This window comes from Polypterus senegalus, chromosome 4 (assembly GCF_016835505.1).
Source record: "Polypterus senegalus isolate Bchr_013 chromosome 4, ASM1683550v1, whole genome shotgun sequence".
Classification (NCBI taxonomy): Eukaryota; Metazoa; Chordata; class Cladistia; order Polypteriformes; family Polypteridae; genus Polypterus; species Polypterus senegalus.
Genome location: NC_053157.1, coordinates 6,972,469 through 6,991,476, shown reverse-complemented (window position 1 = coordinate 6,991,476; position 19,008 = coordinate 6,972,469).

Here is a 19,008-nt window from a genome sequence, read left to right as displayed (position 1 = left end):
GGAGCAGAAGAGGAGGTGGGGGTAGTCCTGAGGTAAAGCTGAGTGTCATCAGCATAGCAGTGAAAAGATAAACCATGTCTGCTAATGACATTTCCAAGGGGGAGCATGTAGATGGTAAAAAGGATGGGGCCTAGCACAGAACCCTGTGGGACACCACAGGTGACGTTGTGGGTATGAGATTTTGCGCTGCCCAGGGCGACGTGCTCAGTTCTACCGGTCATTGTGAACATTTCCAGAGAGTCCAATGGTGTATTTCAGGCGGTGAAGGAGAATGTTGTGGTCTATTGTGTCAAAAGCAGCTGTCAGGTCAAGGAGGATGAGTAAAGAAGAGGAACCCGTATCTGCTGTCATCAGAAGATCATTGGTGACCCTGACCAGGGCTGTTTCGGTGCTATGGCCAGGGCGGAAACCAGACTGAAATTTTTCAAACAGATTATTCAGTTTGAGGTGGTCATGAAGTTGAATTGCAACTATTTTTTCCAGAACTTTAGAGAGAAATGGAAGATTGGAGATGGGCCTATAATTGGAGAGAACTTCAGAATCCAGGGTGGGTTTTTTCAGTTGGGACTGATGACAGCAGTTTTTAGTGAAGAAGGAATATGGCCAGCCAAAAGGGATTGGTTTATGATCCTGGTGATAAGTGGAGAGACGGCAGAGACTTAATTATAACGGTGTGTAAGTGTCATGGAGGATAGATGACCATCCCAACTGGGATGGAGATTAAGTTCTTGCCTGGTCAGGATGCCATTATGAAAGGACTGCTCTATAATCTTTATCTCGGTTGGTATTGAACTGTAATAAATGGACTGGATACCGGGGAGCAATTCATACCTCCATACAGGTGGTGGCAGTGTTCCTCAAGGCTGCTCTCAATAAGGGCACCTGAAGTATTGCATGGGAATTGGAGTGCAGGAAAGTACAGCACTGTTGGGGTCCTTGGGTGCCACCAGAGGTTGCTGCTGGCAGGGGACAATACTGGTTTCCGTGTGACCCAGAAGTGCTCCAGACGTGCAGTATGGTGACACAGGAAGCAGTCCCAGGTCTTGCTTGAAAAGCAAAGGAAGGGGGAAAGAAATAAATCTCATTTGTAATTTTGGTATTGATATTTTAATAATAATAATAATAATAATAATAATAATAATAATAATAATTCTTTACACTTATATAGCTTCTTTTCTCATTACTCAAATTACTTTTCACAGGGAGTGGGGAGCAACTTCAACCCCCCTAATGTGTAGCACCCACCTGAATGATGTGATGGCCGCCATTTTTGCGCCACACATGAGCTGTTAGGTGGTGAAGTTGGTGAGTGACACAGATAGCCATTTAGGGACAGGGGATGATTAGGGGGTGTGGTGAGCAATTTAGCCTGTACATTGGGAAACACTCAACTGCCCAGGGATCTTTAATGACCACAGAATAGTCAGGACCTCGGTTTTATATCACATCCAAAGGACGGCGTCATTTTTACTGTACATTGTCCCTGTCACTACACAGGGACATTTGCATCCACACTCAGGCCACAGGATAAGTGACCCTGCTTGCCTCACCAACACCTCTTCCAAGGTGGTTTTTTGCCCGGTGATTATTGGAAAAGTGAGGTCGACAAACAAATATCTTTTATTTGAACCTCAAATTGTGTTGGATAATATTGTGTCTGAGCGTAGGTGCTCAGTGGTGCCCCCTTGTGGTTACAGGTGGTAATAAAGGGCAGTGCCATATATTCCTCTTCCTCGCCTGAGTTTATGAGTAATTCAAAACTTAAAACTCTAGCATCATCGTTGTTGAAGATCTCACTGGCTACGAATTGTTTTCGTTTCTTCAGCTTTGATGGACGTCTTAACATTTTGGTTTAGTCCAACATGAAATATTCTGGACTAGCCAACCCGCGGCGTACCATACGCCGCATAATCAGGCCGGTTTTTTAATGATTTTTAAGCACAGGGAGAAAATTAACATTTGAAAAATCGGTAATGTAATAAATCAGCAAGAAAAGCAACATTGTAACAACGCACGGAACGAACCAACACACAATCGTCCGTGACTGAAAACTGGCGGACCACCATCGCTCATGTGCGCACCTCCAACTCGTCACTTGAGTCGTTGTCGTCTTTACACAGTCCAGATGCACCTGTGACTCGCGTAGACTTTCCGTGTTCCTGCAGGAGCATCTAAGAAGACGCACGTTTGTCGCGGATGCGAATTGCTGTATGTAGCGTGTAAAACAGTTTGTTATGGTGCACGCGGTCGTGCGTCGTAACCGAAAACTCGGTTTTTAAAAAGACTGCTTACTTCTTGGAGTCGGTGGGCGTGATTCCTTCCTGCGTGCGCCGTAGGTGTCTTACTTGTCGGCGGCTTAGGGAATCCACGCCCCTTCCGGCATGTTTTCCATGGGTGTCTTGCCTTAGTGAATTATATACAGTATATAGATTTCGACCTTCTCACAGCCCCTCTCATTTTACGATTTTGCTCCTGTCTTGGCCTTTGCTGATTTGATTCTCATCTTCCCGTTTTCTGCTATTATGTTCCATCTCCTGATTCCATCCTACTTAAATCTTCTGCCATCCTGTTAAAGTCATTACAATGTCATTGGAGTATCGGAAGAAAAGGCTGGCACCATGCACTTCTTGGACATCCATGTTTGCAGATAAATCAGTGAAGTTCCTTGTGGTGTCATCATTACTGTTCAGGTGAACAATTTCAGTAAAAAGACTTCTAGTTTCTGGCTTTACATTCCAGGTAATGTTTTGGAGTTTGACAAAAGATCGGATAGACGTTCTGAGAATGACTTGTTTTGGTAAGGATTCTTGGCATTTCTTCTCCTGGTCACCCCAGTCCTTTTATTTGTAATCCATACCTTGCATTCAGCATAATAAACAGCTGTCTTGATTGTTCTTTTTATTCAAGATGATTCACCATGGAGGCTGCTCTAACACCCTTTTTTGTCCATGGCCTGCTCACTCCTACCCTTACCTTCCTTTCTAATCACACAGGCCAGTATTCCTCCTACCCAGGTGAGCCCTTAAGTTTACTCAACAGCAAAACTTCAATGTCTTCCATCCCTAAAGAACTTCCTGGTTAATGTGAGTATCGTGAACCAGGGGTCCCAAAGTACATAAGTCCAGACCACTACACCATTACGATCCACTGAAAGCTGTTCCGTTTCTCCTTCCTCACCGACTTTAATGCTTTTCAGTTTTCTCCACTTGTTTATGGACCACACAACAAAACGGGACCCTGGACTTGCTGTATGCCAGCGGTAAAGAGGTACCTAGCCCTGTTGCTTTGCCACTTTCAGGCCGATCGGACGATAACTTGGAGTGGAGTGGTGACTCTGAGGCTGAGGATCTGCACCTCTATCCGTTCAAATCCTCATTACTGCCAAAACAGATCCTACTCTGCTGGGCCGTTGCGCAAAGCTCCAGGGGCGCTGAGCAATGGCTGACCCTGCCCTCTGACCCCAAGGGGTATATGAAAACTAACAAATTCCTAATACAGTGGAACCTCGGGTCACAAACATCTCTGAACACGTACAAATCGGGTTACAACCAAAAAGTTTGCCAAACTTTTGCATTTGTTCACGACCACACACTCGGGTGACGAACAAGCCAGTTTCCCTTCCGGTTTGTACACGCCGATGGTTTCCGCACGTGTTCAGTCTCTCCTTCTACATGGTTCTCGGTCAGGTGTGCGTGCATTCGCTGTGAACTCTTTGTGCTCTACGGTATTTTGTGTGCTTTTGCATTAATTTTGTAATTAACCATGGCCTCTAAGCAAGTGAAGAGTGGTAGTGTTGGTGAGAAGAAAGGGTTCGAAGAAAACTGAAATCGAGTTAAAGAAAGAAATTATTGAAAAGTATGAGCGTGGCGTTCGTGTTACTGATCCTGCCACTGAGTACAAGAAGTCAAAATCTATGATATTAAAGCAGAAAGAGGCCATTGTGACAGATAGGGGGCGCTCTTGTCCCCTTGAACCCTCAGACCACACGTCAGACACCAGATAAAAATCCAAGAAATTAATTTAATAATTACACAAAGCACCTCCACTATACACAATAAACAATCAATAATACAATCAAATACAATAATCCTCCACTCCCAGACGCCTTGTCACCCTTCCTCCTAACTCAGCTCGCCTGCTGGGATCTCCCACAGTCCTTTTATAATTCATGACCCGGAAGTGCTTCTATCCCTCAGTCCATGTGATTTCCCAGCACTTCCGGGTCAGATGAAAACTCCTTTTCTTCAGCCCGGAAGTACGTCTCAGTCACAGGGATAGAGGAAATGACGTACTTCCGGGCTATACGGAAAATACAAGTCCTTGAGCCTCCCTGCAGCGTTCCCTGGCGGCCCCAACGGTATCCAGCAGGGCTGTGAATTAAAAACTCCAAGGTCCACGATGCCCTGCTGGAATTCGGGGCACCTCCATGTTTCAGGGAGGGCGCCATCTGGCGGCTTGGGGGTATTGGCCGGGATAAACTGCAGGCCATATACCAAGCTATTAAAGCAGCTGATGTTGCAAAAGGAGTTACAGTGTTAACCAAGCAGAGGCCTCAAGTGCTGGAAGAGGTGGAAAAACTGTTGCTAGTGTGGCGGAAGGTGAAGCAACTTGCAGGGGACAGCGTAAGTGAGCCGATCATATCGAGAAAGCCAGGAGAATTCAGGGCAATTTGCTGCAAAACTATCCTTCTACGAGTGGCTAGTTCGTCCTCCTCACTTCCGTCATGCCAGAACTTGACTCGTGCAAGGTTAGTTTTCTAGGTTGTTGAGGGTTAGTTTTTGTATAAATTAAGGATTTTTCAAATGTTTTTTTCCCATTAAAAAAAAGTGTTTACAGCGATCGGTTCGTAAGGCTGTTGCGTTAACTCTTGCAGTGTTATTTTTCTCTGTTCAAGGTTTGTCTCCGTGTTATTCAATGTTTTTACATTTAGTTTACTATTACACTGTGCATTCTATGGTATAATTAACTATTTTTGTGCTTAAAAATCTTTAAAAATATACTTATATACAGCTCATACGGTCTGGAACGGATTAATTGTATTTACATACGATCCTAAGGGGGGAATTAGTTGGTGTCACGACCAAATCGGGTTGCAACCAGAGTTTTGGAATGAATTACGGTCGTGACCCGAGGTCCCACTGTACAAGAATTTGTACAAGGCGAAAATAAAGAACAAAAGATTTGGTACGGCTCATACCTGCGTATAAACCCATTGACCAGAGGTCGACAGCCACCACCAGGACCGTGTGGGTCTGAAGAGGCTCTGTGGGATGCCTTTGAAAACACTGACTGGAACGTGCATTGTGAGTCACATGGCTCAGCCACTGTGTCACAGACTACATCAAGTTTTATGTGGATAACTCAGACCCTACAAAGACAGTGTGCTGTTTTCCCAACAACAAACCATAGATGACAAAAAGAACTGAAGGGCCTGCTGAATCTGAAGAAGAGAGCCCTCATGTCTGGAGATAAAGCGGGTGTAGTCAGAGCTGAAGAAGCAGCTCTGAGAGGGGAAATCCCACTACAGAGACAAACCTGAGCACATGTCACAAAAAAAAACCATGAAGGAAGTGTGGAATGGGATAAGGACAATCACTGGCTACAAACAGGCTGTTAAACGTGCAGAGGAAGGGAACAAGAGCAGAGCTCATGATCTGAAGATGTTTGAGGCTTGACTCATTCTTGTCAGTTCAGTCCTCGATCAACACTGTTAGCCACTGTAAGAAAACTGAGAAAGTCCCAGGATTCCAACTGCCAGCTGCACCCTGCACAACCTGCAAAGACATCACACCCTGTGGTCTCCAGTCCCCCTCGACTCCCTGGACTGTGTGTATCTGTTGATCAAGTGAGCAGAGAGCTTCGAAAACTCTGCATAGATAAGGCTTCAGGGCCAGATGGAATTAGCCCCAGGGTGCTGAAAACATGTGCTAGCAAGCTCTGTGGGGTCCTACAGCACCTGTTCTCCATTTCCATCAATCTGCAAGAAGGTGCCACATCCTGTGGGGTCCCAGTGCCAAAGAAAGGACATTCCTGTGATCCCAAGGACATTCGATCAGTTGCTCTCGCATCATGAAGACCTTTGAGAGGCTGGTCCTAAAACAGCCGTCATCCCCTGGTTTTAGAACATCTGGACAGTTTACCTATCAGGCCCATATTAAATATAATATAATCCATCCATCCATTATCCAACCCGCTATATCCCAACTACAGGGTCACGGGGGTCTGCTGGAGCCAATCCCAGCCCACCGCAGATATAATATAATATAAATTATTATTATTAATAATTATTATTGTTAATTAAAATAATTATGAATATTTAGATTAGCTTACACTACCTGACCTTAGGCTGTATTCTTATTGCTGTATTTTCAGTTCCATAGATACTGTATATGTATATGTGTAGTGTATGTGTACATACTTAGGTGTTTAGAAAGGCACCTTGAAATAAAATGTATTATTATTATTATATATGCGTAGAGGATGCTCTGATCTCCATGCTCAACAGAGCCTATTCCCGCTTGGACAAAGCCAAAATAAAATAAAATAAAATAAATTGGACTAGCGGGTTGGATAATAGAGGGATGGATGGATGAATGGATGGGATAAAATGTATTATTATTATTATATACATGTAGAGGATGCTCTGAGAGTCTACTGTATTATTATTATCCATCCATCCATCCATTATCCAACCTTATCCTAACTACAGGGTCACAGGGGTCTGCTGGAGCCAATCCCAGCCAACACAGGGCACAAGGCAGGAAACAAACTCCGGGCAGAGCACACACACACACCCACACACACGGGACAATTTAGAATCACCAATGCACCTAACCTGCATGTCTTTGGACGGAAACCCACGCAGACACGGGGAGAACATGCAAACTCCACGCAGGGAGGACCCGGGAAGCGAACCCAGGTCTCCTAACTGCGAGGCAGCAGCGATACCCACTGTGCCACCGGGCTACCTGTATTATTATTATTATTATTATTACTAGGAGGCTTCGCCCCCGATCACTTCACATGCCAATCCTAACCCCTCAGCCCTCTCCCCACCCCGGCCTACTCACTTTGCGTCTCTGCCGCTCGTGTTGTGAAGAAGGGGGCTGAATGCACCCCAGGGAGATACAGTGGCTCCTCCGAAATCCCCTCTTAAACGGCAATAACATGCAAAACAAATACATTTTTTTTTTACCTCCTCTTTGCTCGATCAGCTGCTGGCTTGTTGCTGCTGCCATGCCACGTGATCTGCATCTCTTGCGGTGCTTCGAACATTTAAAAGCCTGTGCAGCAGCTGTCCTTTTGTCTCACTGCCTTGTCTCTCTTCTCCACCAGACATCCTCTGCTCCTGTTGGGGGTCCTGCTCCCTTATGAAGAGGAAGATTTTCTATTCTTTTAATTGAGAGACGGAACTGTCCCCTCCTGGCAACGCGAATTAGACGATCAACATGTCTCCGACTTAAAGTTTCAATCTGAACAATATATTCGATCTCTTTTCACTGTTCCGTTATTGCACGGAGTAATAATTAGCGCTAATGCAATCTTTGCTATCATTCTTTTGTGACTTTCGTATTTTCGTACTTCCATTATCTCTAACCTGCTCTGCATGTGTATCGCGCCAACGTTTTTGAATTCTTTATGACGTTCTACTTTGTCATCTACTCTTTGTCTTTTATTTGTTGGCCTCGGTGTGGTTAAATCTCTTGGCACAAAGTCTTGTCTCGCGGGACGCGAAAGTGTCTTGTCTGAGAAAGTCACATCTCGTCTCTCTGACCAGGTCTCGTCTCGTCCCAAATTTTTTTTATATAATAGATTATTATTATTATCTTGCAAACCCACCCCACTGTGTTGCCTAGACAGGTTAAAGTAGGTCTTCTGTTCAGGGGTCACCCAGATCAGCATAATTTGGTGCTCTGATCACCGAGTATCACAGGTAAATGGACCCAAGAATGAGAATATCCAGTAGGGGGCGCCACTAAGCTGAGAACTGCATAGTAGTGCCATGGGGTAGCCAGAAGGGTCAGCGTCAGTGGGGCTCCCAGAAGAGTCGGTGATGGCTGGGTGTGGAAGGAGCCGTGACAGTACAGAGGGACTCACCGACAGAACAGAAGAGGAAAGCAGAACATGTTAGAGGAGTGAAAACAGAGAGTGAGAGAGGAGTGTAGAAACAGGTTGAGGGTGATAGCCCATGAAAGTCGCCTTCGTGGGCACCCACAGGGAACTGTGACCCCCTCATACACCTCCTCAGAGCAGGTTATTTCAGGCCAGCGGACTGTCACGATTACGTTTGGGTGCGGCGCAGAGCGTACGGTTCAGGAGGAGCGTTTTCTACTGATCAAGAACATATGGCGTAGCTTTTCTAATTTATGCAAACTCACATTTTTTTTTTCCTGGCTCCCATTTAGAAAGCGAATGAAAACAATTCAGCCTATTTGTGAGATCGACACAGACAGAGTGATTAATAACATATTTCACATTCCTGACAGAACAGCTGAAAGGAAAGAGCAGGACGTGTGTGATCCAACTAGGGGAGACTTCACTTCACTTCTGGTATTTTAGAAGGGGACTTTTTGGATTTCCAGGAAGCCATACTTGTTTGTTTTTTTTTTTTTTTTATCGCTGTTCATTCTGAAATGGTGAGTACAAAGTTCAGATCCCACCGTTGCCTCAAGTGATTAACTGTCGAGATGTCCAGCCAGCCTGACGTGGCCTGGTTTGGCCTGTCTTGGCACCTGAGCCTGAATTGGTGGTGATGAATTCAGCTTTAATTTAACCATTTTGACCCCCTGCCCTATTTTTTTAAGTCAAGTCAAGTTGGGGAGCATGCACTGGTACAGTGCATTGCCGTACCCACTACACGTCGAAACAGCTCGGGATCCTGGTTGGCAACCCCCGAGGCAGACACACGGTCCAGTCCTACCCCCTGGAAATGACCCTCTATCTGCCGCAACCAGGTGTTACGTGGGCGACCCCTTGGCCTGGTCCTGCCACTCGGGTCCCCAACAATGAGATAGATACAGTGGTGTGAAAAACTATTTGCCCCCTTCCTGATTTCTTATTCTTTTGCATGTTTGTCACACAAAATGTTTCTGATCATCAAACACATTTAACCATTAGTCAAATATAACACAAGTAAACACAAAATGCAGTTTTTAAATGATGGTTTTTATTATTTAGTTTGAAAAAAAAAATCCAAACCTACATGGCCCTGTGTGAAAAAGTAATTGCCCCCTGAGCCTAATAACTGGTTGGGCCATCCTTAGCAGCAATAACTGCAATCAAGCGTTTGCGATAACTTGCAATGAGTCTTTTACGGCGCTCTGGAGGAATTTTGGCCCACTCATCTTTGCAGAATTGTTGTAATTCAGCTTTATTTGAGGGTTTTCTAGCATGAACCGCCTTTTTAAGGTCATGCCATAGCATCTCAATTGGATTCAGGTCAGGACTTTGACTAGGCCACTCCAAAGTCTTCATTTTGTTTTTCTTCAGCCATTCAGAGGTGGATTTGCTGGTGTGTTTTGGGTCATTGTCCTGTTGCAGCACCCAAGATCGCTTCAGCTTGAGTTGACGAACAGATGGCCGGACATTCTCCTTCAGGATTTTTGGTAGACAGTAGAATTCATGGTTCCATCTATCACAGCAAGCCTTCCAGGTCCTGAAGCAGCAAAACAACCCCAGACCATCACACTACCACCACCATATTTTACTGTTGGTATGATGTTCTTTTTCTGAAATGCTGTGCTCCTTTTACGCCAGATGTAACGGGACATTTGCCTTCCAAAAAGTTCAACTTTTGTCTCATCAGTCCACAAGGTATTTTCCCAAAAGTCTTGGCAATCATTGAGATGTTTCTTAGCAAAATTGAGACGAGCCCTAATGTTCTTTTTGCTTAACAGTGGTTTGCGTCTTGGAAATCTGCCATGCAGGCCGTTTTTGCCCAGTCTCTTGCTTATGGTGGAGTCGTGAACACTGACCTTAATTGAGGCAAGCGAGGCCTGCAGTTCTTTAGACGTTGTCCTGGGGTCTTTGTGACCTCTCGGATGAGTTGTCTCTGCGCTCTTGGGGTAATTTTGGTCGGCCGGCCACTCCTGGGAAGGTTCACCACTGTTCCATGTTTTTGCCATTTGTGGATAATGGCTCTCACTGTGGTTTGCTGGAGTCCCAAAGCTTTAGAAATGGCTTTATAACCTTTACCAGACTGATAGATCTCAATGACTTCTGTTCTCATTTGTTCCTGAATTTCTTTGGATCTTGGCATGATGTCTAGCTTTTGAGGTGCTTTTGGTCTACTTCTCTGTGTCAGGCAGCTCCTATTGAAGTGATGTCTTGATTGAAACAGGTGTGGCAGTAATCAGGCCTGGGGGTGGCTACAGAAATTGAACTCAGGTGTGATACACCACAGTTAGGTGATTTTTGAACAAGGGGGCAATTACTTTTTCACACAGGGCCATGTAGGTTTGGATTTTTTTTCTCCCTAAATAATAAAAACCATCATTTAAAAACTGCATTTTGTGTTTACTTGTGTTATATTTGACTAATGGTTAAATGTGTTTGATGATCAGAAACATTTTGTGTGACAAACATGCAAAAGAATAAGAAATCAGGAAGGGGGCAAATAGTTTTTCACACCACTGTAGATGTGAAAGGCACTATATGATAGATAGATAGATAGATAGATAGATAGATAGATAGATAGATAGATAGATAGATAGATAGATAGATACTTTATTAATCCCAAGGGGAATGAGGATCTTACCAGCCGGATCACCCTCGGGGAAACGTGCCACATCGCTGTAGTGCCGTAACTGCCGCTCCCTCACAATGCAGGTCATGTGCCTCATTCGGGACTCCATGAGCAACACAAAGTCAAACCAACAGTACCCAAAGATTTTCTGGACAGTCACAGTACTAATGGAGTCCAGTCTTCTTCTCAGGTCACTGGATAGCGTCCATGTCTTGCAACCATATAGTAAGACAGGAAGCACCAGGACTCTAAAGACTTGGACCTTCGTCCTTTTGCAGAGATATTGGGAGCGCCACACACCCCTTTCCAGTGACCTCATGACCCCCCAATGCCCTCCCAATCCGTCTACTGACTTCATAGGAAGAGTCACCAGAGACGTTAATGTCACTAATGAGGTCAGTAAACCTCTCAATGAGGTCGACACTCTCTCCTCAAACAGACACACTGCTGATGGCCGTGTCCAAGAGGTCATTAAAGGCCTGGCTCTTGATTTTTATCAGGACACTCACAAGCCCAGACACTCAGACTCCTCACTCAGTCTCTTGAGCGCCCCGATCAGAGCCTCCATTGACTCCATGAAGATCACAGCATCGTCAGCAAAGTCAAGATCTGTGAATCTTTCTTCACCAACAGATGCCCCCTACAGCCGCTGGACCCCACGACCCTGCCCAACACCCAGTCCATACAAGTATTGAACAGAGTAGGAGCAGAACACACCCCATAATCAACTGGGAAAAACGCAGAGGTCCTGCCTCCACTCTGCACAGCACTCACAGTACCAGTGTACAGGCCGGCCATGATATCCAGCAACCTCGAGGGGATCCCACGAACCCTCAAAATGTCCCACAGGGCAGCTCGATCAACTGAGTCGAATGCTTTGTGAAAATCGACAAAGGCTGCAAAGAAACTCTGCCGATATTCGCATTTGCGCTCCATGAGAATTCTCAGTGTCAGGATGCGGTCGATGGTAGACTTCTTAGGCGTAAAACCAGACTGTTCCAGTCGCTGGTAGGTGAGCAAGTGCTCACAGATCCTGTTGAGGACAACCCTAACGAGGACCTTACCCAGCAGCGTTATCCCCCTGTAGTTGCTGCAATCCTGGTGATCACCTTTTTTTTTTATTTAATACAGAGTGTCCATAAAGTCAATATAAGTATATGTGATTGAATTTGAATTGAATTTGTAAAAAGGATTAAAAAGCTTGATGTATCTAGCTTTTTTTTTTTTGTCTTTAGAAGTTTTGTTTTTGCCGTATTTGGGGAACTGAAAATCCACAGGAGTCTGTTGAACATGAAAGAGAATCTCCGAAAGTTAATGTGTGGTGTGCTTTGAGTCGTAAGGCCATTCTTTTGTGAAGGGCGTGTTGTTAATGGTGATAGCTAGTCAGAAATGCTGCGATATGGCTTTATTCCTCAACTTGAAAGTCAAAGTGAACTTTATTGTCATCTCAACGATACACAAGTATACAGATAGACGAAATTGTAAAGCTCAGGCTCCACAGTGTAACAACATGGCGTGCAAATAATAAATTAAAAATAGAGCTAAAATTAATTTAAAATTAAAACACAAACAAGACAAGACATTGTGCAAAGACAAGACAAAGAAGTAGCAGCAATATTGACGTGTAGTCAGCAATATGAACATCGATGCAATGTATGGTATTTGCAATCTAGATACATAAATATAGTCAATAAATATGTAATATATCCATCCTTCCATTTTCTAACCCGCTGAATCTGAATACAGGGTCATGGGGGTCTGCTGAAGCCAATCCCAGCCAACACAGGGCAGGAACCAATCATGGGCAGGGTGCCAACCCACCACAGGACACACACAAACACACCAAGGCCAATTTAGAATCGCCAATCCACCTAACCTGCATGTCTTTGGATTGTGGGAGGAAACCCACGCAAACACGGGGAGAACATGCAAACTCCACGCAGGGAGGACCCGGGAAGCGAACCGAGGTCTCCTAACTGCGAGGCAGCAGCACTACCACTGCGCCACCGTGCCACCCTATGTAATATATATAAATAAATAATAGATATAGATGATACAGAAATGATCAGTGTATGATAATAGTTGACATGTGTAAACAATGACAGGTCAGAATGTTTCACAGCAGAAGGATATCAAGAATGTCAAAATCCGTAAAGGTCAGTATGAGATCTTCAGTTCTTCTCTCCATGCACACTCGTCTTTGCAGGACAGTGGCCTGCATGTATAAAAGTTCTGTTTTCAGAGGTGGCTGTGGCCGTCTGGAAGGTCCCAGGGGGCAGCCTGGTGTTAAGGAGTCTGACAGCTTGGGGGTAAAAACTCTCCTGCACCCTGGCAGATCTGGCACTGATGCTGCAGTGTCTTCTCTTGAAAAGTCCATGTGAGGGGTGTAAGGGAGTCCCGCTCAATGCTGCAGGCCTTGCGGACACTGTGTTTGTAAAATAAGTCCTGTAGTGAAGGGAGAGACACCTCAATAATATTCTCTGCTGTCTTCACTATCCTTTGCAGACGCTTATGGTGCAGATATGTTGCAGTTGCCATACCAGGCAGTGATGCAGCTGGTCAGGACGCTCTCCATGGTGCCTCTGTAGAACATGGTGAGGATGGAAGGGGGAAGACTTGCTCGCTTCAGCTGCCTCAGGAAGTGTAGTCTCTGCTGGGCTTTCTTGATTAGTGATGAGGTGTTATGCATCCACGTAATTTCCTCAGTTATGTGCACACAAGGAACTTGGTACTCCTAACAGTCTCCACATCTAAACCATTGATGCTGAGTGGGATGTGGGCAGGATGTGATTTTCTGAAGTCCACGATTATCTCTTTTGTCTTGTCGACATTGAGAGATAGATTGTTGTCTTCACACCATGCAGACAGCCGTTCCACCTCATCTCTGTATGCTGCTTCATCATCCCTACTTATCAGTCCCAGCACCGTTGTATCATCTGCAGACTTGATGATGTGGTTGGTGTTGTTCGTGGCTGTGCAGTCGTGAGTCGGCAGGGTGAAGAGCAGTGGACTAAGCACACAGCCCTGCGGCGCTCCAGTGCTCAGTGTGATGATGCTGGAAGTGTTGCAGCCCATCCGAACTGCCTGGGGCCTCTCTGTCAAGAAGTCCAGGATACAATTGAAGAGGGAGGTGTTCGGGCCCAACCTGCTCAGTCTTACAGCCAGCTTTTGAGGGATGGTTGTGTTGAAGGCAGCGCTAAAGTCTATGAATAGCATCCTGACATATGTGTCTTTTTTATCCAGATGTGTCAGGGAGAGGTGAAGGGCAGAGCATATGGCATCCTCAGTTGACCTGTTCGAGCGGAATGCAAACTGAACAGGGTCAAGGGAGGCAGAGAGATTAGTCTTTATGTGTGACATGACTAACCTTTCGAAACACTTCATGATGATTGGCGTGAGTGCAACTGGTCGGTAGTCATTCAGGCATGCCACTGATGACTTCTTTGGCACTGGTATGACGGTGGTCGACTTGAAGCATGCTGGGACTGACGACTGGCTCAGAGATGTGTTAGAGATGTCTGTGAGGACACCAGCCAGTTGACTGACACATTCTTTGAGCACATGGCCAGGTATGTTGTCAGGTCCTTCAGCCTTCCGTGGATTAACTCTGGATAGAGTCCTCGTCACGTCAGTTATGGAGAGACAGAGTACCTGGTCAGTGGAGGGAGGTGTTGCTTTTCTCGCAGGCTTTTTGTTCTGTGACTCAAACAGTGCGAAGAAGTTGTTCAGCTCATCTGGAAAGGAGGCAATTACGACTGATAGAGAATACAGCGTTTCAACAAGATGGTGTCTCCTTGTCACGTTGTTTTGCATGTTAGACAGTTTCTACATGATGTGAACGAATGAGACTCAACACACTGGAAAGGTTTGGGGCAGCCACCTGTATATCGTCCCTGGCTGCAAAAGGTTTCAAGATAACAAGGAGTTGTTGTTCGGTTGAGTTCCAGGATTGAAGTGAACTGGTTTGGAAAGATGAAAGTTTTATATGCTGTGAACTGGAAGTGATGTCATTTGACCGGAACAGGAACGGACATCAGTCTGGGCACCAGAACAGGAAGTGACATCAGTCTGGGTGCCAGAACAGGAAGTGACATCAGTCTGGGTGCCGTGACGTTAAATCAGGCAGGTTTTCTCGTATTTGGTCTGTAGAGATACCCCCTGGCCTGGCGGGTAATTACCTCCACTTGGTCCACTCGGCTTGCGCCTAGTCGCACGTGGGTGACAATGAGAAATTCCCTAACAGATGGATTGGAAGAGGTGGAACATTTTCTTGGCCTCCAGATTTGACTCAATTGGATTTCTTTTTATGGGGACATGATGGTTATTCAACCAAACCTCGATCTTTTGAAGACTTGCAAGCGAGGATAACTGATGTGATTGCTGGTTTTACTGAGGACTACAGAATCGTATTGCCCATTCCATTGTATTAGTAATGATGGTGGACATGTTGAAAATGAACAAGAACAATAATAAATGTAAGTGTTTCTTCTTTCTAATCCTTTTTACAGATTCTTTCTATCACATATACTTACAAAGTTACAACTATTTTTAATTGCCCACGCACTTTATGGACACCCTGTACATTTATATCCATTTCACATACAGTTGACCCTCAGTATCCATGGGGGAATTGGTTCCACTGCGGTGGGCTGGCACCCTGCCCAGGGTTTGTTTCCTGCCTTGCACCCAGTGTTGGCCGGGATTGGCTCCAGCAGACCCCTGTGACCCGGTAGTCAGGATATAGCAGGATAGATAATGGATTGTGGCAGCCGGCTGGCATCCATGCCCAGCCGGGATGCCCCTACACACTATATTCAGGGGGAGCAGCCCTGGACAGTGCAATACCTCCCCCTGGACGCTAGATGGCCTCCCCCCTGGGCTGGAGTATTGCCTCCGTTCCCCACAGGGCTCCCTGGGAATTGGAGTTGGGTGCAGCCCTGTTGGGTCCCGCAGGTGCCGCCAGGGGGTGCTGTTGCCCGTGTGGGCAACCGATTCGTCTCACCCGGAAGTGCCGCCGGAACTCGGTGATCAAACACCTGGAGCACTTCCAGGTGAACTATAAAAGGAGCCAGCAACCACCACTCAGCGGCCAGAGTCGGGTGGAGGAGGACAAGGTTTCTGGTAAGGAGTGGTGGTACCAAGGAGAAGAAAGTGCTTGTGCTTTACTGGTGTTAATAGTGCTTGGGACTGTGTATTGCCTGTGGGGTTCACGGGGAAGACGTGCCCCACAGGTTAAGAAAAATAAAAGTCTTTTTATATTACACGTGCCTCCCGTGTCCAATCTGTGTTGGGTCAGGCGCTATATAGCGGCCATCTTACAGATGGATGGATGGATGAATTGATTCCAGGACACCCCAGGTGGATACCAAAATCTAAAGATGCTCAAGTCTCTTGAATAAAATGACATGATGCAGTGTTTCCCAATCTTTGTGGTGTTTCAAAATGCCAGTTTATTTGTGACCCATTTTGTCTCCTCCATGAATTTAGCGCGATCGTCTGAACAGGGAGAGCATAGTGGTCCGCCCTTGGTGAATCAAGCACAATCGTCACTGCGTGATCACTTGAAACTCAGAGCATTAGATGAATCAAACATGACCGTCAAGGCTCTTCCTCCTGGGTGAATTGAGCATGAGTGGGGGGGATTAGAGAGGTCCCGCAGGTTCAGCTTCAATTGATAGATAGATAGATAGATAGATAGATAGATAGATAGATAGATAGATAGATAGAAAGGCACTCTATAATAGATAGATAGATAGATAGATAGATAGATAGATAGATAGATAGATAGATAGATAGATAGATGTGAAAGGCACTATATAATAGATAGATAGATAGATAGATAGATAGATAGATAGATAGATAGATAGATAGATAGATAGATGTGAAAGGCACTATATAATAGATAGATAGATAGATAGATAGATAGATAGATAGATAGATAGATAGATAGATATGAAAGGCACTCTATAATAGATAGATAGATAGATAGATAGATAGATAGATAGATAGATAGAAAGATAGATAGATGTGAAAGGCACTATATAATAGATAGATAGATAGATAGATAGATAGATAGATAGATAGATAGATAGATAGATGTGAAAGGCACTATATAATAGATATATAGATAGATAGATAGATAGATAGATAGATAGATAGATAGATAGATAGATAGATAGATATGAAAGGCACTATATAATAGATAGATAGATAGATAGATAGATAGATAGATAGATAGATGTGAAAGGCACTATATAATAGATAGATAGATAGATAGATAGATAGATAGATAGATAGATAGATAGATACTTTATTAATCGCAAGGGGAAATTCACAATCAATCGCCTGTATGAATTGAGCACAGTCATCAGAATGGTGAGGTGGGGGTGGGTTTTGTCCAGGATCAGCCGTAGCCCATTTATCTACTCTTCATTATACAGTGGCAAGAAAAAGTATGTGCACCCTTTGGAATGACCTCATTTTCTGTATTACATGGTTATAAATAATTAATAAAAAAAATCTATGTTTGTGTGTGTCCTGTGGTGGGTTGGCACCCTGCCTATGATTGGTTCCTGCCTTGTGCCCTGTGTTGGCTGGGATTGGCTCCAGCAGACCCCCGTGACCCTGTATTCGGATTCAGCGGGTTAGAAAATGGATGGATGGATATATTACATATTTATTGACTATATTTATGTATCTAGATTGCAAATACCATACATTGCATCGATGTTCATATTGCTGACTACACGTCAATATTGCTGCTACTTCTTTGTCTTGTCTTTGCACAATGTCTTGTCTTGTTTGTGTTTTAATTTTAAATTAATTTTAATTCTATTTTTAATTTATTATTTGCACGCCATGTTGTTACACTGTGGAGCCTGAGCTTTACAATTTCGTCTATCTGTATACTTGTATATCGTTGAGATGACAATAAAGTTCACTTTGACTTTCAAGTTGAGGAATAAAGCCATATCGCAGCATTTCTGACTAGCTATCACCATTAACAACACGCCCTTCACAAAAGAATGGCCTTACGACTCAAAGCACACCACACATTAACTTTCGGAGATTCTCTTTCATGTTCAACAGACTCCTGTGGATTTTCAGTTCCCCAAATACGGCAAAAACAAAACTTCTAAAGACAAAAAAAAAAAAGCTAGATACATCAAGCTTTTTAATCCTTTTTACAAATTCAATTCAAATTCAATCACATATACTTATATTGACTTTATGGACACTCTGTATTAAATAAAAAAAAAAGGTGATCACCAGGATTGCAGCAACTACAGGGGGATAACGCTGCTGGGTAAGGTCCTCGTTAGGGTTGTCCTCAACAGGATCTGTGAGCACTTGCTCACCTACCAGCGACTGGAACAGTCTGGTTTTACGCCTAAGAAGTCTACCATCGACCGCATCCTGACACTGAGAATTCTCATGGAGCGCAAATGCGAATATCGGCAGAGTTTCTTTGCAGCCTTTGTCGATTTTCACAAAGCATTCGACTCAGTTGATCGAGCTGCCCTGTGGGACATTTTGAGGGTTCGTGGGATCCCCTCGAGGTTGCTGGATATCATGGCCGGCCTGTACACTGGTACTGTGAGTGCTGTGCAGAGTGGAGGCAGGACCTCTGCGTTTTTCCCAGTTGATTATGGGGTGTGTTCTGCTCCTACTCTGTTCAATACTTGTATGGACTGGGTGTTGGGCAGGGTCGTGGGGTCCAGCGGCTGTAGGGGGCATCTGTTGGTGAAGAAAGATTCACAGATCTTGACTTTGCTGACGATGCTGTGATCTTCACGGAGTCAATGGAGGCTCTGATCGGGGCGCTCAAGAGACTGAGTGAGGAGTCTGAGTGTCTGGGCTTGTGAGTGTCCTGATAAAAATCAAGAGCCAGGCCTTTAATGACCTCTTGGACACGGCCATCAGCAGTGTGTCTGTTTGAGGGGAGAGTGTCGGCCTCATTGAGAGGTTTACTGACCTCATTAGTGACATTAACGTCTCTGGTGACTCTTCCTATGAAGTCAGTAGATGGATTGGGAGGGCATTGGGGGGTCATGAGGTCACTGGAAAGGGGTGTGTGGTGCTCCCAATATCTCTGCAAAAGGACAAAGGTCCAAGTCTTTAGAGTCCTGGTGCTTCCTGTCTTACTATATATATGGTTGCGAGACATGGACGCTATCCAGTGATCTGAGACGAAGACTGGACTCCATTGGTACTGTGACTGTCCAGAAAATTCTTGGGTACTGTTGGTTTGACTTTGTGTTGCT